Below are 19,891 nucleotides of genomic sequence, written 5' to 3' on the forward strand. Positions count from 1 at the left end.
TGGCAGGGAGCAGTGGACACACCGTCAGTTCTACAAAGAAGCAGGGACCATGTGGGTGCCATCCTGGGGCCGGTGGCCACAGTGAAGATATTCTATCCCATTTTCGGGGCAGTCACGGGGTGGTTCTAGCAGCGGCACCTACGGCCCAGAATCAATGGGGTCAGCACGGCAAGATGCTACCTATGCCAGCCAGAAACGACAGTGGCTTCTTCCGGAACCACTTCCGTGGCATGATTTGGGTGACTGCTCTTGGCTGGGTACCTCCCAAGTCTGGGTCTCTATCCATCCCAGGGATTCGGTAGCTATCAGATATCCTTTCATTTTTTTGTTTTCTTTTCTCCTTAAATTATCCAAAGTTGGTTTCTCCCGAGTCAGCTAAGCTGCCTGCCTGCAACGGCCTCTCCAGGAGGTCAGGGTAAGCTGGCTTTAGCCACTTGCAGGCAGGTCAGGGACGCGGCCCCATGTGGTCCCCGGGACAGGCATACACCTCTGAAGTCCAAGATCAGCCTGAACTACAACCTGACGTGGCATGACAATATTTCCGATGTTCCTATATCTACAGAAAAGTCTCGTTAGAAATTACAGCGGGTTTCAGCTGTGCGGTGGGAAGGGCTGCAACCATTCCCGGGACGGAGAGTTAGAGAGAGGGCAGTATCTGACTCCTCCCACAGGCCAGCCCTGCAGGAGGGGACCAGCAGCATGCCAAGAGCAGTGTTAGAGCAGAGCATGGAGACCCAGAGACGGGTCTCTGGGGAAGACACAGGCTGCAGCTAGGACAGACACGGGGACACATGAGTGACAGCCCCTGCAAGCGTCAGTGGGAAGGGGATCGACATGCCAGTGCAGTGCCCGGCATTTGGGCAAAAGATGCAAAGAGAGACGATTCAGAAGCACAATTATCAACGTGTTGACGACAGATCTCCTTGGACGAGGGGCTTTCGCACGATTTTACTTTCTTTTGTGTACTGTTTTCCGAAGCCTCTACGATGGCCAAGTTCTCTTTGTCAGCTTTGTAATGAAGGAAAAGGAGGGGGTGGGGGACTGGGAGAGGGAGGGGTAAGGAAGAGAAAAGGGAGAGAGGCAACGTGGACTCCTCCTGAATGCTGCATGGCTCCCTTGAGAAACAGCACAAGTATCCGTAAGGATGCAGTTGGTCTTTCTTGCTTTTGGGACAGACATGATGGCCGTGCCCTGGAGGGAAAACTGGAAGAAAGAAGGCGGAGTCCATACTCCCCACAGTAAAGAACAGAGATGGGCCTTGTCTGAGCCTTCGGAATCCCAGGGTCACGTGCCTACAGTGGCGGCGGCAGCCGTGAGGACGTGGCCTTGCTCCAAGGCGGTAATTGCATCCTGCCTGCTGCCCTGCCACCTCCTCTTCCCGCAGAATGTGTCACCCCCCCTTCCTGGGCAGAAGTGCCGGGAGCCCCACTGTTGGCAAGCATCTGCTGTCCCTCTCCGTCTTGCCTGTAATTCCAGTCATTTTTGCAGCTTACCCTCTAAAGAGACAGAATCCCGCTTCATGCTTCTGTGCCCTCTTTTAATGTTTATTTGTTTTTGAGAGAGAGCGTGAGCAGGGGAGGGGCAGAGAGAGATGGGGGCGGGGACAGAGGATTCGGAGCCGGCTCCGTGCTGACAGCAGTGAGCCCAATGTGGGGCTCGAACTCATGAAGCATGAGATCATGACCTGAGCCCAAGTCAGATGCTCAACTGACTGAGCCACCCATGTGCCACTTTGCGTCTGTGCTTTTTAAAGGCTGTTCTGTCTGCTGGGATATTCTTCCTCTTCCCCTTTTTATGCTTGTCAAACTCCTGATGCTCCTCGAAACACAAATCCACCATTGCCTCCTGCAGGAAGCCCTCTGCCCTCTGGCTAGAGTTACCTCTCCTCCCTCTGGCTGTCTCTGTTCTTTGCATTTTCCCCTGTCGCTGGACCCACTCATCCTGCATTGCTGTCTACCCACATGTGTGTCTCCCCCATTTTGTATCAAATGTGCGATGTGTTTCTCTACACTTGCTCCCTCTTTTTTAGCACCTAGGGAAAACAGGGGAGCAATCATTTAAGGTAAACCAACCTACAAAGGACATAAAAGAAAACTGTTCATCCAGGAACAGATAAACTGTCAGGATTTTGTAACGTAGAACACTAGTAAGAGTATCCACTACAGAGGGGCACAGGCGATGGCCATATACGCAGGCACACAGGACAGGTTTGTGGAATGGAATTGAATATTAATAGCACAGGAACTGCACGAAGGACAGAGTCTTGGCTTTTGAACATAGCCTTTCCCACAAGAATAGAAATCATATGTGTGTGTTCCCGAAGCTACACACGGGCTCCCTGGAAGTTTGGTGTGTTTTTTTTAACAACCCCATTCAGACTGTAACCCCCTAAGAGGTGACTGGTAAATTTGGGAGGGTGTTTGTGGTTGTCACGATCACAGGGGCACTCCGGGCATGCAGCGGGAGGGGCCAAGAATGTACAAGAGTTAGTGTCACCAACCAGACAAGAATCCCAAACTTACTGTGAGTTTTGACTATCCCATGGAGAAAAATTCATGTTTATAATTACCTGAGCTGAGAACTCAACTCCCTTTTACGTGTAGACACACACACACACACACACACACACACACACACACACACAATTTTTTTGCATAGTTTCAATATAGGCTGAACTTTACAAGAATGTGACTCCAATCAATGTAAATTGCAAGAAGGTTGAATCTTGACTAGTTGGAACACTGCCAAGGACTGTTCTCCATTTTTGAAAAGCACATCACTGGGGGGACATCCCTTGTAGCATCTTAGTCACTTGGGGGACACACCTGAACTGACCCACGTTTGGAACTACCGCGTTCCATACACAGACGCGAGGGTCTCGCTGCTTCGGTGGGTCTCCTAGGGTTTCATGCCCAAATGCCTATTACTGAAGCATATTATTCTACTGTAAATGATCTACCTTTTATCTCTCCTTTATACTGTAGCTAGAAAATACTATTGAAATTTTCCAAATTATATGTGTAGATGAGTTGCACAATCTAGGAGATTTATTTCAATGTGGTAAGTGGGCACTAATGAGTATTTGCTCCAAAAGATGGTGTTGGGTATTACAGGGTTGAGAACGACTGGATAAAAGTAAACTGTATATTGTGTTCAAGGCTGCCTTGCAAAGTCTGGAGAATTATGGTTACAGGTATTGCCTAATGAAACAAAAGCCCCTAGCACATAAATACCGTGTGCAGTGTGCAATAAGCATGATCAGAGGACAGCCCCCCTCCTGGACCCCCCCCTTAACCAAAATATTTGCACTTCATAGGTGAAGACCAGGGTGGGTTTTTTTCCTCCATTGCCATTTATTAGTATACAACACTATTTTTGGTTTCAAGGTCATTTTCCATATCAAAATGCAGGCTAATGCTCATTCATTCACTTATTCATTCATCAGGCATGGATTCAGTGCTCTCCGGGTTCCAGGTTCTGGCCCTGGGCTAGAGACTGGGCCTCACAGAGCTCTCAGGCTGATGGGGACGTCAGCCATGAAGCACGTAACTCCAGTTCAGACAGATGAATGCCATCCTGGGGGTGTGCAAGGTGTTACGGGAGTAGGGGGCGCTGACCTCCTTTTGGAGTCAGGAAAACCTCCCTGAAGACCTGACATTTCCCCTCAGAGCTGGGGGATGACAGGCCCTGTCCAAAGCACCATAAATATCCCATGCAAAAATCTGAACAGGAGACCATGGCACATTCAGTGTAGACACAGCCCCTATGAATTTCCCCTGTGGACGCAGAGATACGTCCCCCAAACGCAACCATCAAGGATCCCACTCCAAGGAAGAATGTTAATTGTAAAAAAAAAAAAAAAAACAAAAAAAAAAACAATTTTTTTTAAATTTTGATATGAATTTTTCACAAGGTATGGTTAGTGAGTTCATCTGTGTTGTTGTTTCCCTAATGATGAGAGAAGAATTTGGATTCAAGACGTTTCTAGAGATATTATTTTTTTTTTCAACGTTTATTTATTTTTTGGGGGGAGAGAGAGAGACAGAGCATGAACGGGGGAGGGGCAGAGAGAGAGGGAGACACGGAATAGGAAACAGGCTCCAGGCTGAGCCATCAGCCCAGAGCCTGACGCGGGGCTCGAACTCACGGACCGCGAGATCATGACCTGGCTGAAGTCGGACGCTTAACCGACTGCGCCACCCAGGCGCCCCTAGAGATATTATTAAAAAAGGCATGTGATCATCTTTAAAAAGGAGAAAAGAGATGGGAAGCAATGTGCCCATTTTTCAGGCAGGGGGCAATCTCCTCAACCCTCAAACTCCCGCTAGAGAAGCTCCCAGAAGCAGGTGTCACATGTTTATAGGGCCATCTGGACAGGTCCTCTTTCCTCCTCTTCCCTGGAGAAAAGGCTGACAAGCCTCCAAAGAAAGGGAGAAGAGAAATATACCTCATAGAAATACAGAACCAAAGGGCTAAGGGCAAGTGAAACTTTTTTTAAAAAAGCAGCAGAGGCAAGAAGCAAACGGCGATGTCAGAAAAATGATGCAAGCCAAAGAAAGGGGTAATAACATTGCGAGAGCACCATATGGCATTTATATGCCTGCATTTTATTTTAAATGTGGATATTTGCTTTCTTGTTAGCCTTGGTGACAATCCTGCTACAGTGCTCGGTGAAATTCATTTTTTTTTAAAAAATCACACAGCAGCTCTCTGTCCTCTATCCTTAAAATCATATATAAATTCCTTTTTTTAGCTGCATGCTATATATCCCTGTTGCTAATCGTCTAAACTGAACTGTAAAACCGCATTAAATTAGAAGGGAAAGTCCCGTGCACTGACTGATACAAGGTGCCCAACACATGTGTTTGTGCTTCCTCAGCAGGAAGAGGGGGTGGGTGATAGGTAGACAGCCAGATATTAATAATAATAATTTAACATTAATTTCATCATTAATCATTAATAACAATAACGAGCCCTTGCAAACGTTCCCCAGGCTCACACACAAAGACTGTTGATGCTTACGGTCAAATTCACTTCTGCCAAGGAACGGAAACAACCGACAGAGGGGACATTGCTCTATCTACATGAAGCCACAGCGAGAAACATGTAGGATCTGAACATGAGGAGACAGGATGTGAGTACGGCAAAGCCCATCTTTCAAGGGTCCCTTTTGATATTTGGGGGGCAGGTATCATGCGGGAAGAAAGTGTAGGCACATTCTGGTGCTTCAGGGAAACAGGAACTGGTCCTGGTGTTCACGATCAAGTGAGAGCACACACAAGCTGAGAGGCAATCAGCATGCGGCTAAAATCTTTTCCATTCTTTGACTTTGCTTTTACTAGAATCTGTGTCTGTGATGGCACATCATGGACACATCTGCGTAAACAGTTGCAGCCCGTTAAGTGCAGCCAAGGATGTAGACAGAGCACAACCTCCCCCCTTGCTCAGACAGAATGGCAGGGGCACACTCAGAACTTCCATATTCTTCCCTCTCTGAGTCATGGCCACGGCAGCTTTTCCTTGTAGGACAATGATTGACGACGAGCTTTGTCTGAGACCCAAGCCATCCTGCCCATCAGGTTCCCTGTTACGGCTGCTCCCTACACTTCTCCAGCCCTCGCACCCCCACACCCCACTCCCAAGAGGGGTGGGACCAACGGCAGCATCAGCAAGTGTCTCTTCTTCATTCAGGTTTGCCGGGGAGTGTGTTTTCCTGCACCCTTTGGGTGCGTGGAAAGGAATTGTGTTCATTTCTCCCTCAGCTCCGATCAGTTCACAATCAACAAGTATTTACTGCAGTATTTACGCCTCCAAAGTGCTTAGCACAGAGCAGGTATGGCAGGGGTACAGGAAAAGAAAGGCACAGAAGCTCTATATTCAAGGCCCTTAGGCTTCACTTAAAAAGAACAACCCATCATTATGCAACATAAGACAGGTGCGCCACTGAAGATGTGTGCCATGTCAAATATACAATCTAGGATCCACAAGTCCCTCCTCTGGGCTCCCGTAGCTAATGGTGTGCTTATTGTAACAGCATTTACTGAGTGCTGATTATGTATCAGGCAGGTTCTCATGCATCAACTAAGTGTCAAAAGAGATAGCTACTATTTTTCAAATAAAGAAAATGGGCATAAAATAGACATAGGTCAACAGAAGAGAATAAAAAAAAAAACCACAGAAATAAACCCATAGGTAGATGGTCAATTAATCTTCAGCAAAGGAGGCAAGAATATCCAATGGCAAAAGTCTCTTCAATAAATGGCTCTGGGAAAACTGGGCACCAACACACAAAAGAATAAAACTGGACCACTTTCTTACACCACACACAAAAATAAATTCAAAATGGACTAAAGACCTAAATGTGAGACTTGAAACCACAAAAGTCCTAGAAGACAGCACAGGCAGTAATTTCTCTGACATCAGTCATAGCAACATTTTTCTAGATGCGTCTCCTGAGGCAAGGGAAATAAAAGCAAAATTCAACTATTGGGACTACATCAAAATAAAAAGCTTCTGCACAGTGAAGGAAACCATCAACAAAGCTAAAAGGCCACCTACTGAATGGGAGAAGATATTTGCAAATGACATATCTGATAAAGGGTTTGTGTCCAAAATAAAGAACTTGTACAACTCAACACCCCAAAAAACAAATAATCCAGTATAAAAATAGGCAGAACACATTAAGAGCCATTTCTCCAAAGAAGACATCCATATGGCCAACAGACACATGAAAAGATTCTCATGATCACTTACCATCAGGGAAATGCAAATCGAAACTACAATAAGATATCACCTCACATCTGTCAGAATGGCTTAAGTCAAAAACACAAGAAACAACAAGTGTTGGTGAGGATGTGGAAAAACGGGAACCCTCTTGCACTGTTGGTGGGGATGCAAACTGGTGCAGCTACGGTGGAAAATAGTAGGGAGGTTCCTCAACATTTAAAAATAGAACTACCCTATGATCAAGTAATCACACTACTGGGCATTTCCACAAAAAATACAAAACCACTAAATCAAGAGATATGTTCACACCTATGGTTTATTGCAGAATTATTTACAAGAGCCAAATTATGGAAGCAGCCCAAGTGTCCATTGATAAATATTTATGCAATGGAATACTATTCGAGCAGGAAAAAAGAATGAAATCTTGCCATTTGTAACAACATGGGTATTAGGCTAAGTGAAATAATTCAGTCGGAGAAAGGCAAATACCATGTGACTTCATTCATAGGTGGAATTTAAGAAACAAAACAAATGAGCAAAGGAAAAAAAAATAGAGACAAACCAAGAATCACACTCAACTATAGGGAACAAACTAATGGTGACCAGAGGGGAGGCGGGTGGGGGATGGGTGAGATAGGTGATGGGGATTAAGGAGGGCACTTGTGATGAGCCCTGGGTGATGTATGGAAGTGATGAATTACTATGTTGTACACCTGAAACTAATATTACACTGTATGATAATGACCCCGGAATTAAAATTAAGAGCTTAATTTTAAAAATTTGAAGTCAAAAAATAAAAGCAAATAAATAATTTTTTCAAGGAAAAAGCTCAAGGCCCCATGGCTGGTAAGTGGTGGATCAGGCCTCATACACTGAGGCAGTGCAACTTCTGAGGCAGCCTACCCTAGCCCGGGACTCATAAGGACATCGGTCTTTGTACAGGTCTGTTTTCTTCCTGGAGAAGGAGTAGCTCCTGTTTATTGCCACAGTTCTCAACCCCACAGTGTTGAGAACACAGAAGCCATTATTTGATAGTTGCTTATTCAAGTGATCTGGGGAGGGGCACCTGGGTGGCTCAGTCGGTTAAGCATCTGACTCTTGGTTTGGGCTCGGGTCATGATCGCACGGTTCGTGAGTTTGAGCCCTGCATCGGGCTCTGTGCAGACAGCATGGAACCTACTTGAGATTCTCTCTCTTTCCCTCTTTCTCGCTCTCTCTCTCTCTCTCTCTCGCTTCCCCTCCCCTGCTCACGTGGGCTCTGTCTCTCTCTACATAAATAAACTTTTTTTTAAAAAAAAGTGATATGGGGAGAGGTATGCAGGAGCAGCCAAGATGGGGAGCTGGAGAGCAAAACACACAAGGCTGTCAGAGCGGCAGCAAGGCCAGGTGGAAACCGGACGTCACCAGCCTGCAGAAGCCCCGGTTGGCCTGGCATTGAGCCACCTTCCCTCCAGGCAGCTCTGCTGTGGGGCCGGAGCTAAGGAAGCAGGATGGGGACAAGCTCGGGGACACAGATGGAGGTGAGTGCGGAGGGCAGGGGGACAAGCCCAAGAGGAACACGAGGCACAGCCTCTCCATTTTGCCTCCTGTGTGCAAACAGCAGCTGTTGAGGCAGCCAGGACGTGAGAGCAGTGAGCTGGCAATTTACCCAATGCTACCTCCGTGGCCTATGAAAATTGAAGAAAAAAAAAAAAGAAAACAGAAACTAAGTGCTGGCGAGGATGTAGAGAAAATTGGAACCCGTGTGCGTTGCTGGTGGGAATGTAAAATTGTGCAGCATTGTGGAAAACAGTCTGGTAGGTCCTCAAACTATGAAACGTAGAATTACCATGTGACCCAGCAATTCCACTTCTAGGTGCGTACTCAAAGGAAATGAAAACAGGGAGTCAAACAGATATTTGGACACCTGCACTCACAGCGGCGGTATTCACGATAGCTAAAAGGCGAAGCAACCCAAGTGTTCACTAACAGATGAATAGGTAAACAAAATGCAGTACGCATACACCCAGTGGACTATCCTTCAGCCTTAAAAAGGAAAGAGATTCTGGGGTGCCTGGGTGGTTTAGTCGGTTGAGTGTCCGACTTTGGCTCAGGCCGTGATCTCACAGTTCGTGAGTTCGAGCCCTGCATCAGGCTTTGTGCTGACAGTGTGGAGCCTGGAGCCTGCTTCGAGTTCTGCGTCTCCCTCTCTCTGCCCCTCCCCTGTCCTGCTCTGTCTCTTCTCTCTCTCTCAAAAACAAATAAACATTAAAAAAAAATTTTGACACATGCTACAACATGCATGAATCCTTAAACACTATGCTAATGAAATAAAGCAGTCACAAAAGGTGCTGTATGACTCCACTTATATGAGGGATCCGGAGTAGTCAAATTGGCAAAGACAGAAAGTAGAATAGAGATTGCCAGGGGGCTGGGGGAGGGGAGAATGAGGAGTTAGCATTTAATGAGTACAGTGTCTCAGTTTGGGAGGATGAAAAAGTCCTAGAGACAGAGGGTGGTGAGTTTTGCACAAGGATATGACTGTAATCAATGCCACTGAACGGTACCTTTGTAAATGGTTAAAATGGTAAATTTTATGTTATATATATTTTCTCACGGTAAAAAAAAAAATAGGCATAAGGAAAAACAATGAAGCAGGCTCTAAAGTATCCCACTGACTCCTGGGGTTACCTTAAATGAGACGACAACCTCTTTGAAACAGTGATTATGGCCAGGACAAAAATGTTAATTCTATGGAAAAAAAGAGAACCCAGAATGACATGGAAACGGCACTGATTTGAAAAGCCAATGTCGCTCTGCCCCTTTGTACTCAACTTTTTTGAGTATAAGAATTCCTTTTGAACATTAAAAAGAAATTCCTCAATACCCACACCGTAGGACATTTCCTACCCACTGATGGAATTCTTGATGATGGTTCCTCTGCATACATTTGAAAAAGCGTAGCATATATATGAAGGAGACATACTGTTTATTCTGTCTACCAGCGATGTTTGCATCACAAAAAGCAATCCTCTGATCCTTGAAAATAGCACCTCAGGCCCCTGGGAACCCACCACCCACAGGGTGAGAACCACAGCTCTATGCTAACAAGAGACTAAGACTGAGCAGCAAACTTCCAAGTCAGAGCGCAAAACCATTAAGTCGAAAATGCTACAATGCACCAATGTAGCTCTCTGCAGAAAATAAAAAGCAAAGCATTTTCCTCCAGAGAGACCAAGTGTGTTTCCTCTAACAGGAATGCACATTTCCTAGGCTAGATTTAATTCGGGCAGCCCTGCCTTACACAGAGCTATCAGAACCTGCTCATCAGTGTGACCATCCTATGCCTGTCAGGTAGCCACCCACAAGGGAGCTGCCTCTTTGGGGTGAGTGTTCACAACAGTGGCACTCCTCCCAGTGAGGATGTACTGTAAACAATTTCCCTTTCCTAAAGCCATGAGAAGTTTATCAATGACTACTGACATGCAGTCACTCGGAAACTGCCTTCAGTGCCGCCGTGGTGTAAACGCCCTGATCATATACCCAGCTCTGCGATGGGCAGACTCAGCTCAACCAGAGCGTCTCTCAATTTTTAGGAACCTAATTTGTCGGAAGCCGCACCGAATGGGTTACCACTTGCTTGACTCACAGAAGCAGCATGAGGCTAAATGCGGAAAAAAAGGGGGAGGAGGGGTTACATTGATATATGTAATCCCCCCCAAAAGAGTAAAGAACTCCATAAAAGGGCAAAGGATTATTATTGTTATTAAATCAGCGCCTTCCAGCCCGACCAAACTCGCCTGTGAAAACTGGTGACGAAGGGTGAACGTGGGAAATCATCCACCTGTTACGTTGGTTTTTTGAGACCGATAAAAAATGCGAGTCCTAATAAAATTCTTGCATTAAATTCGTTAACTCAAAAGTACCTGGAAGTTTTAGAGACAGGTTCCCATGTGGTAGATCTAAAGCATCACTAGACTTTTGGTGGCCCCAACATGCAAAGATATTAAATGTCTTAATAAAACCCCCAAGATTCTGGGAAGTGACTGTGTGTTAATGGTGGGCGAGTGCTAGCAGATAATGAATGTCCGTAAAAATTTCCCAGACACTTTCCTCTATAAGATGACCATTTCTTGAGTTTAAGACCGAGTTAAATGCCCAATGGGAATTAAGATCGTGGTGTTGGTTTCCTCAAACCTAAGGTTCTTAAAATCCCTGGAGCAGAGTGTCGAGACAACCCAATGAATCCAGAAAAAGGAGAATGCTTTTGAGGGCAAGACCAGCTGGCACAGATGACCAAGAGGCTTGGCTTTGAGCTGTGTGTTCCTCTTATTGTCAACACTGAGTGAGTTGTACAAAGGGGGACAATGAGGTGGAAGAATCAAGAATGGAGAATATTATCTGCCTGGCAACACCTCTCGCAGGTGGCCCCCAATGAGACAGCCATTGGGACAGCATAAGCCCCTCTTTTAGAAGCTCACTTTCACATTAGTCACATAGCAGACATGAACAAGGGGGCATTTAAATCCTAGCTTAATCTCCAAGAGAAGGGAACACTAAGAAAGAGATGTTTGCTGATAACGAGCCAGCATTAGGGAAATAGCTCAGGTGCACAGAGAAGAATCAGGGGCTACGATCTGATTCACAGTATTGATGGATCATATAAAGTTGGAAAACTAAAATCTTTGGAAAACAGATAAAGACGCCAATACTAACTTCTCCTCAACTAGCCATCTTTGTCTGTCCCCAGGTCTTACACCTTTCATGGAGACCCTTCTGAACCATCAGATGCTATTCCTACCTTACAAGAGAAGGAAGGAAGGAAGTGGAAAGACTAAGTCTGTGCATGCACACTGGGGCAGGGCCACCTCCTTTGGAATCCTTCTTCTGTCACCTATGGGCTGGGTGACCTTGGGGGCAGGGCACAGAACCAGTCTAAGCCTTCCAATCTCATAAGATTAAGATGATAATGGTCTATTTGGGAAGGCTGTTGTGCAACTTATTCTGGGTAAAGCCCACAACCCAGGGTCTAGCATACAGTACACTCTCAAAGCAGATTAGCAACTCATTTCTAGACTTCGATACTGTAGTGCCATAACACTCAGTCTGACCTCAACCAGATCCTACCAATCCAAGGCTCCCCACAAAGGTCCCTATATACAGAAGTTCACAAGGGGTTGGTTACTCCTAAGTAACAATCAGATTCCCAGAAGTTATCTGTGATCAAATCTTGCCAGAAAGAGAGAGACTTCGCTAATGCTACTTAAAAATGTTTAAATGTTAAACACTATGTGAGCAGTATTTTAAGTAGTTATATTTTAGGTAGAGTTTGATAGCTTTAATGTTTATAGAAAAAGGTGAAGATTCATTGTGTTTTATTTTATTTTTTTGCAAATGCATTTTAAGAGCCATTAAGGCCTACAGTGATCTCAGATGGCAACAGGAAACACCAAAGGGACACCGGCCAGCTATCAAAGATAAACTGAAAAAGAGGAAGAATCACACGTTAGATTAGTCCCTATGGGGTCAGTTAAAGTCAGTGCTGAGATGGTTTGCCTGCTAAAAAATAACAGAACAATCTATCTTTATGTGTATTCATCAGGGTGAAGTCCCCAGGCATTTTCCCTCATTGATAAGAAATGATCTTATTCCCAGAGCATAACATCGCTAAAGCCCTCTTTAAGGACCCACCTGAGAGAGGAGCACTCTGGGTAGGAATGACACCAGCACTGAAAAACTAGTTAAAACCATTGGTGGGGATACTAGAATTTGAGTAGAAGGTTCAGTCAGGGGATCCGGGCATGCATCTTGGGACCTGTGGGTTAACTGACCCCTTACATCTCAGCAGAGCCGTGGTTCTTAATGGGGACGATTTTGCCCTTGATGGGAAACCTACTAATGTCTGGAGATGTTTTTGGCTGTCACAACTGGAGACACTGATGATTCTGGCATCTAGTGAGCAGAGGCCAGAGACGCTGCTAAATATCCTGCAATGCACAGGGCAGGTCCTGTGACAACAGTCTGCCGAAAATGTCAATAGTGCCAAGACTGAGCAACCCTGCATTACACGAAGACAGAAAAAAGGGGGCCATTCATGGACAGACTGTGTCACGGGCTGTCACTAAGAGATGTTGTGCAGTCTAGTTTGTGGATGTCATTTATGTCGTTTGTCCCAAGTGCACAGCTGGGCCTATCATGAAAGCCACACGATATCCTTAAACTAATTTAGAAGACACCTGGTTGATAAAGCTTTAAAAATATTTACTTTCTCTGCGTCTTAAAATGATTACCTCCCACCTCCTTCTAGTCCCTTAGGGAAAGTAAGAGAGTAATTGTTCACATTCAAACCAGGATCTTCCCTCTGATCAAAATAAACCCACATTATCCATGTAATATGAATTCTACTGAGTTATTTCTCAGGAATTTTTAATACATTATATGCCCTAGTGCAGGCATGTTACAGAGGCAAACAGACACATACACACACGTGTACACACACACACACACACACACACACACACACACACACTTGGGCACTCAGCCCACGACTTCACCCTTCCCCTACCTCTGTAGGCTGGTGTGCATAACTAATACCCCAATGAATATTTCCACTACTAATAGAATTGGAAATTGTAGTTGAACCCACAGAGCTGAAAAGAACACCCAGTTTCTAAAACAAGAGCTTTTATCTTCTTGAAATAATAATTCTTTTCATTTAACCCCCTTGCTCCTGCGGGCAAGCTCCGAGACCACTCATGAGTAACAGAAGGCTCCCGCCATGTGTGTCCTTCAAAGTCTTTCCGACTCATGCCAGGCACATGGCAGAGGCCTCCTGCAGTCCTTGGCTTCCACCACCAGCCTCCTGCCTTCAATCCAAAGTGATTGATTGGCCCACTAATTGTACATCATTAGCAGATTGAGACTGTCATCACCCCATCCTAAGCATTTCACAGGCTCTAAAGTCCCCAAGCAATCATGGTGCTGTTAAGCCTAGGGTAATGTGTTATTATTTGTCAGCTACACCCAGGCTCCTGTGGCTCCAAAGGCAAATAAACATTTCTGCTGTATCCTTGGGGGAAGAGACCAAAGAAGAAAAAAAAGAGTCTCTTGGTTCTAAAGGTAATATCAAAAAGCTTGCTGTTCAGCCTGATAAAAAGAGGCAGCTGCTTCCCACCAGAGGCCAAAGTCCAGCTCAGACCAAGAACATGGGATCCAGTCCAAAACCTGACCAGCCTTCCTACAGCATCCTATCAGGTCACAGTCAGCCTGGCCCAACACAAGAGCCAGCCCACCGCAGGGGAGAGAGAAGCTTCCCGCTTCCAAAATCTGCTTCAGAAACCAAGGTCAGCCTTATTTAATCCCAAATAATTATCTTTCCCTGCTAACTGCCCAGATTTCCCTCTGGAGACCCAGGAAGAAGTATTTTTACTTTATGCTATAGAAATACTTAAAAATCATCTCTACGAATTAGCATGACATGTCCAAAATCTTAAACTCCACGTTGGTTTCACAGCATGGATTAATACATTTGACCGTAAATATTTTTGGCCCACCGGGAAGAGGATAAGGCTGGCTCGAGTCCAGGCTGCACCCCCAACTCACTATGTGGGTCTAGGCAAGTGAAATGAGTCTCACAGAGTAGTGTTCCCCAAAGAGTGACCCACAGGCCATCTATATCTAAATTTTAAGGACCCTTGTCATCCTAGAGTGGGGCTCACAGGTAATCCCAGGTATTACTAGTAGTCATGCATTTTCCCAACCTGGAAACCACTTCCTGGAGATCAAACAATGCATTCCAGGCTCCTTTTGTAGTGGGTGGGGCTGAGGGACTAGTTGGAACCAATGGGCTGTGACTGGAGGTCAAAGCTCCTAGGGCCATTGTGCAATGTCCAGCTCTCTCCCTCAGCCTGGAGGGTTGCTGGGGCTGCAGCAGCCTGGCAAGGGTGAGAGAAAGCTAGTCTCCAGCATAAGCTAGTCTCCCCTGACTGATTCAAAGATCCCAAAGACCACCTGATTTATGGCAAGGAGGGAGAACAGCTTCCCTATGAGTGGTCTGTGTGGCTAGTGGTTGACAGACACCTGAGCCAGATGCTGTCGTGTGTTTAGCCCAACTTCTTCTTCTCTACTAGAATTCTCATTTTGTTCATCAGCCCCAGGAGATGAAGCATGAGTCCTCTGTGCCAAGAGTTCTGAGACTTTAGTAGGCATCAGAATCACCTAGAAAGCTTGGTGGACACAGATTGCTGGGCTCTAACTTCACTATGAATTGTCAATTCTAACAAGTTCCCAGAGGATGCTGATGCTGATGGTCCAGGGAACCACACTTTGAGAACTACTGGTCTAAACCAGTAAATCCCACTCTCCTTTGTCAGATCCTTACTTTTTGAATTTCTCTTGCAGTTGGGAATGGTCATGTGACCCCATTTTGGTCAGTGAGACAGAGGGAAGTCTACAGGGTAACTTCTGGGAAAGTTCTCCCAATACAAGGAGATCTTTTGTCCTGCCTTAAATATGGTTGAGTGGAAACATATGTGGTCCTGAGGCAGTCATCATGCAAGCCATGCAGTAACAAGTCTGAAGATGAAAAGCCAACATGCCAAGGACAGCAGAGCAGAAACAGAGAACAAAACATGGGTACAATTTGGTCTTTCCTGGTACAGAGGTTCTGAAACCCTTGGAATTTCCAGTGATAAGAGTAACCAAGGTGTTTTTTGTTATGTGAATGACATGACTTTTGGATCACCTAAGGATGGGGGAGGTTTGGAACTTTCAGTCCCACGCCCTGATGGGATTTCTGAGGAGAGGGGAGGAACTGGAGGTTGAATCAGTCATCAATGGTCAATGATTGAATCAATCATGTCTATGTAATGAAGCCTCCAAAAAAATCCAAAAGGAGGGGATTCCGGGTGCTTCCAGGTTGGTGAACCAGAAAGCTTCTATGTGCTACTGTGTCAGGCCCCAACTTCCCCAGAGACATTCTAGCAGATTTATTGAACTCAAGGATGGGGTCGTAGGAACCCCTAATCTATAGCCATGTGGTCAGAAGCACAGGTAACAGCCTGGACTTGTGACCAGCATCTGAAGTGAAGGGAGATCTTGTGGAACTGAGCCCTTCACCTGTGGGAACTGAACTGATGTGCTCTCCAGGTAGATAGAGTCAGAATTGAGTTGAATTGTAGGACACTCAACAGGTGTCAAAGAATTGCCTGGTGGTGTTGGGGGAACATCCACACATCGGAATTGGTACCACAGTCCTTAACCTGCCTTTAGGGAACTGACGCACCAACCTTCCTCTAGGCTCTTCCCTCTCCAGGGTAAGTAAGTGTTGAATTTTTAAGCCATTGTTAATTAGCACTGGGGCAATGTCCACTCTCCTGGTCTCATGTTCTAAGTGGAAGGACTTCACCCAGAGTAACATTCCAGGCCTCGACCTCCACTGTTCAATCAGACAAGTGACACAGCAGAAGGGACTGAGTTCCTCCACCTCAGTCCCCTTCCCCTCCCATCTGAAACCATCTGCTACATAGAGGCATACTTTGTTCTCCTCTCTATGATATAGCAAATTTAGTGGGGCTAACCCTGCTCTCGTTAAGGAGGCCTGTGCTGCCAATGACTAGAAGAGACAAAATCTCCAAAATGGCCCATGAAAATATCCCACCCTAATCCCCAGAACCTCTGGTAGGATGAGCTATTGCTTTCATGGCTATGTTGTGTCATATGGCACAGTTATTCTTAAGACGGAATTATCATGTGATCTAGTCACATGAGCCCTTAAAAAGCAGGGCACCATTCTCAAGCTGGTGGCAGAGGGGCAGAGGGAAGTCAGAGAGATACAATACACAAGAAGGATTCCATGATGGCTTTAAAGATGGGGGGGCCATGTGCCAAGGAACCCAGCTAACTCCTAGAAGCTCTCAATGGCCCCCACCTGACAACCAGCAAGGAAACAAGAATCTCAGTCCTACAACCACTGGCAACTGATTTTTGCCAAAACCTGAACGAGTTTGGAAGCAGATTCCTCCCCAGATCCAGAGCCCAGCTCCAAGATATGCTGAGCATAGCACCCAGCCAAGCCTGCCCAGACTTCTGACCTATAGAATTGGGATACAATAAACGTGTATTGTTCTAAGCTTCTGCACTTGTGATAATCTGTTACACATCATTAGAAAACCAATACAGCAGGGAAGTCCTTCTGATTCAGGGCAAAGTGGTTAATAAGTCCTTTTGGCATCAAAGCAAAAGCTACGTTCTCTGATTAGCTTACCAGCAATAAAGCTGACATTTTAAACACTTTAATCTCTATCTGACTCCTGTGTCTACACCGCAAAATACAGGCGCCCAGAAGTACATTTTCTATTTTATCTTTACTCCACTAAAAATCTCTTCCCTACAGCTGAGGGAAAACATAGCAGATAAGAAAAAGACTTAACCCTTGAGCAGGTGGAAAAGAAAAAAAAAAAAAAGGACCTTCCCCACAGGGGCTGAACTCCACAACCCCAAGCTTTTATTGGTTTATAACACTTTCAGTTTTCAACTGATCACCTAAGGGGAACTGGCCTTTGAGATGTAGTATAAATGAATGGCAAAGACCTTTGAGATTTTCCACCCAAACTCTAGGCGGCAAGCAAACTGCAGAATCAGTTGTTTGTGTATTCAGGAAGTCGTCTGATATTCCTGAAGTACAGTCACCCCTTCCAGCAGCACCCTCCGGTGTCGGGCAAATGCATATGTCGCATGTTGCCAATTCCATAATATACTGCTGTTTCCTTCCTGAAAGACTCCCAGTCCTTGATGGAGCTGCAAGGGACTGAGTGTGCCATCAGCATAAAAATGAAATGCAAGGTTTTTAAGGCTCTGTCCCAGGGTCCTCTGAACGATTCAGATTCACCCGAGAGGCAGCTTTAAGGGAAGGAGAATAGTACTCTCTATTTGTAGTTCAAAATTCCCTAGGGGAAACTAAGTCCCCAAATTCAGCAGCAGATGTGGTCAGAATGATTGCAATCTCTTCCTTCATTTAGAATACAGTAACTCGTTTCTTTCTTTTCTTTTCTTTCTTTTTTTTTTTTTTTTCTAACGGGGAATTTCAAAAGCTTTTAGTGCAATCCTTTCTGTCTACAAATAAGGAAACTGAGATCTGGAGAAGCTACATAAAAATAAAAAATGCCAGATCAGTCATTTCTCCATTTGAATCCTGTTCTTCTGAGTGTTCAATCTGCCAGATTCATTTTTGTCTAACTTGGAGTGGGGGCATGAGGCCGTGGCTGAAAGGGCACCTCCGAGAAGTTCAAAACGGCTCTTGGAGATGGGGTTGCCGTGTCTGGTTTAGGGAGACCTGAACATCTGAGAAGCAGAGAAGCTGAGCCTTGACGGTTTCCATGGTGACCACTGAGCCCAAGTGCATGCTCTAATGAGCCAGCTGGCTAGCCAGCAGCCCAGGAGCAAAGGTTATGGGACATTCCAGGAAAATCCACGTGTTCCTGAGCTCCTCAGATGAAATCTGAATGGATGGCTATCCCGCTAATAAGGGCTTCTTTTGGGAGACACACACACACACAGCAGATCTGAACGCTGTGTGTCTGGCCCTGTTCTCTGCCAAGTTCTCTTGCATACATTATTTCATTTAATCATCACCAAAACCTTCTCAAGTGGATTCGAATTCTATCCTCCTCTTTCGCTGATGAGTAAACAGTGCAGGATCACTGTAAACCCAGGATCACTGAGCTCAGAAGAGGCAACTCTAAGCCAGCTCTCCTGCCCTATTCTTCCACTCCACTTTAACAAACTTGAAAGTGCTCACCTGGGGAGCTCCCTTGCTTTCTAAAGTCACAATTTCTTGTCTCAGAGAGAAAAACCAGTGCAGCTTTAGAACTCACCACTGTGTATATATACCACAATTTCTTTATCCCAATGGAGTACTATGTGGCAATGAGAAAAAATGAAATATGGCCTTTTGTAGCAACGTGGATGGAACTGGAGAGTGTAATGCTAAGTGAAATAAGCCATACAGAGAAAGACAGATACCACATGGTTTCACTCTTATGTGGATCCTGAGAAACTTAACAGGAACCCATGGGGGAGGGGAAGGAAAAAAAAAAAAAAGAGGTTAGAGTGGGAGAGAGCCAAAGCATAAGAGACTGTTAAAAACTGAGAACAAACTGAGGGTTGATGGGGGGTGGGAGGGAGGGGAGGGTGGGTGATGGGTATTGAGGAGGGCACCTTTTGGGATGAGCACTGGGTGTTGTATGGAAACCAATTTGTCAATAAATTTCATATATATATAAAAAAAATAAATTATATGATTGTTACAAGAAAAAAAAAAAAAGAACTCACCACTGATCTATCTTTGCCCATCACTGTTAGAATCTGAAAAGGTCTTTAGACTGTCAGTTTTATTTTTTGCGTTGTTTTGTTTGTGAGAGAGAATGAGAGCACAACACGCGAGCAGGGGAGGGGCAGAGGGAGAGGGAAACACAGACTCTTAAGCAGGCTCCAGGCTGAGTGAGGAGGGCCATGCTGGGCTCCATCTCACAGCCGTGAGATCATGACCTCAGCCAAAATCAAGAGTCAGATGCTCAACCGATTGAGCCACCCAGATGCTTCTCAGTCAGACTGTCATTTTTTAAATATTAGACATCATCAGAAACAACTCCCTGAAGCAGGTTTGAAAGACTTGAGAATTAGGTCAATAATGAAAAAGAGCAGAAATGACATTGCATCTAAGCCAAACAAGTTATCTGTGAAATCATATGGAGAAGTGTGAGTTAAAGGGCACTGGGAACCCCAACCCAATCACATCTCCTTCACATACCAATAAATTTCTTGAGGTTTTGTCCCTTGCTTAAAGGTAAGTATTCTCAAGTGGAAAAAACCCACTAAGACAATAGCAATCATCAACATCTTAGTATAAATTAGTACATTAGTGTACTATTGCTGAGGGAGCACTCAGAAGTGGGGGTGGGGCGTGGGGAGATAGGGTGAGACCATGAAGAGACAAATAACAAAGCACAACGCAGTATCTAGACAAGGCAGGCTTCTGGAAGGGGTCTTAGAAGCTAGGATCAGCCTAAAGACGCCACACTTGGACACAAAAAGGAGTAAATAAGTTCTAATAACAAAATAAATGGATTTACTCCTCTACTTTATTGCAAACACACTTAGGACCCAATCTTCCATTTTTAAAACGGAA

The 19,891-nt window shown here is 45.2% G+C and overlaps 1 protein-coding gene across 1 annotated transcript in view; it reads right to left on the reverse strand.

The window, feature by feature from the left end:
• KCNK10 (potassium two pore domain channel subfamily K member 10) overlaps nucleotides 1–19,891 on the reverse strand; it is a 71,660-nt gene that overhangs the window by 18,044 nt on the left and 33,725 nt on the right. The gene's annotated exons all lie outside the window — the stretch shown is intronic.

The sequence above is a fragment of the Lynx canadensis genome, chromosome B3 (genome assembly GCF_007474595.2).
Source record: "Lynx canadensis isolate LIC74 chromosome B3, mLynCan4.pri.v2, whole genome shotgun sequence".
Taxonomy (NCBI): Eukaryota; Metazoa; Chordata; class Mammalia; order Carnivora; family Felidae; genus Lynx; species Lynx canadensis.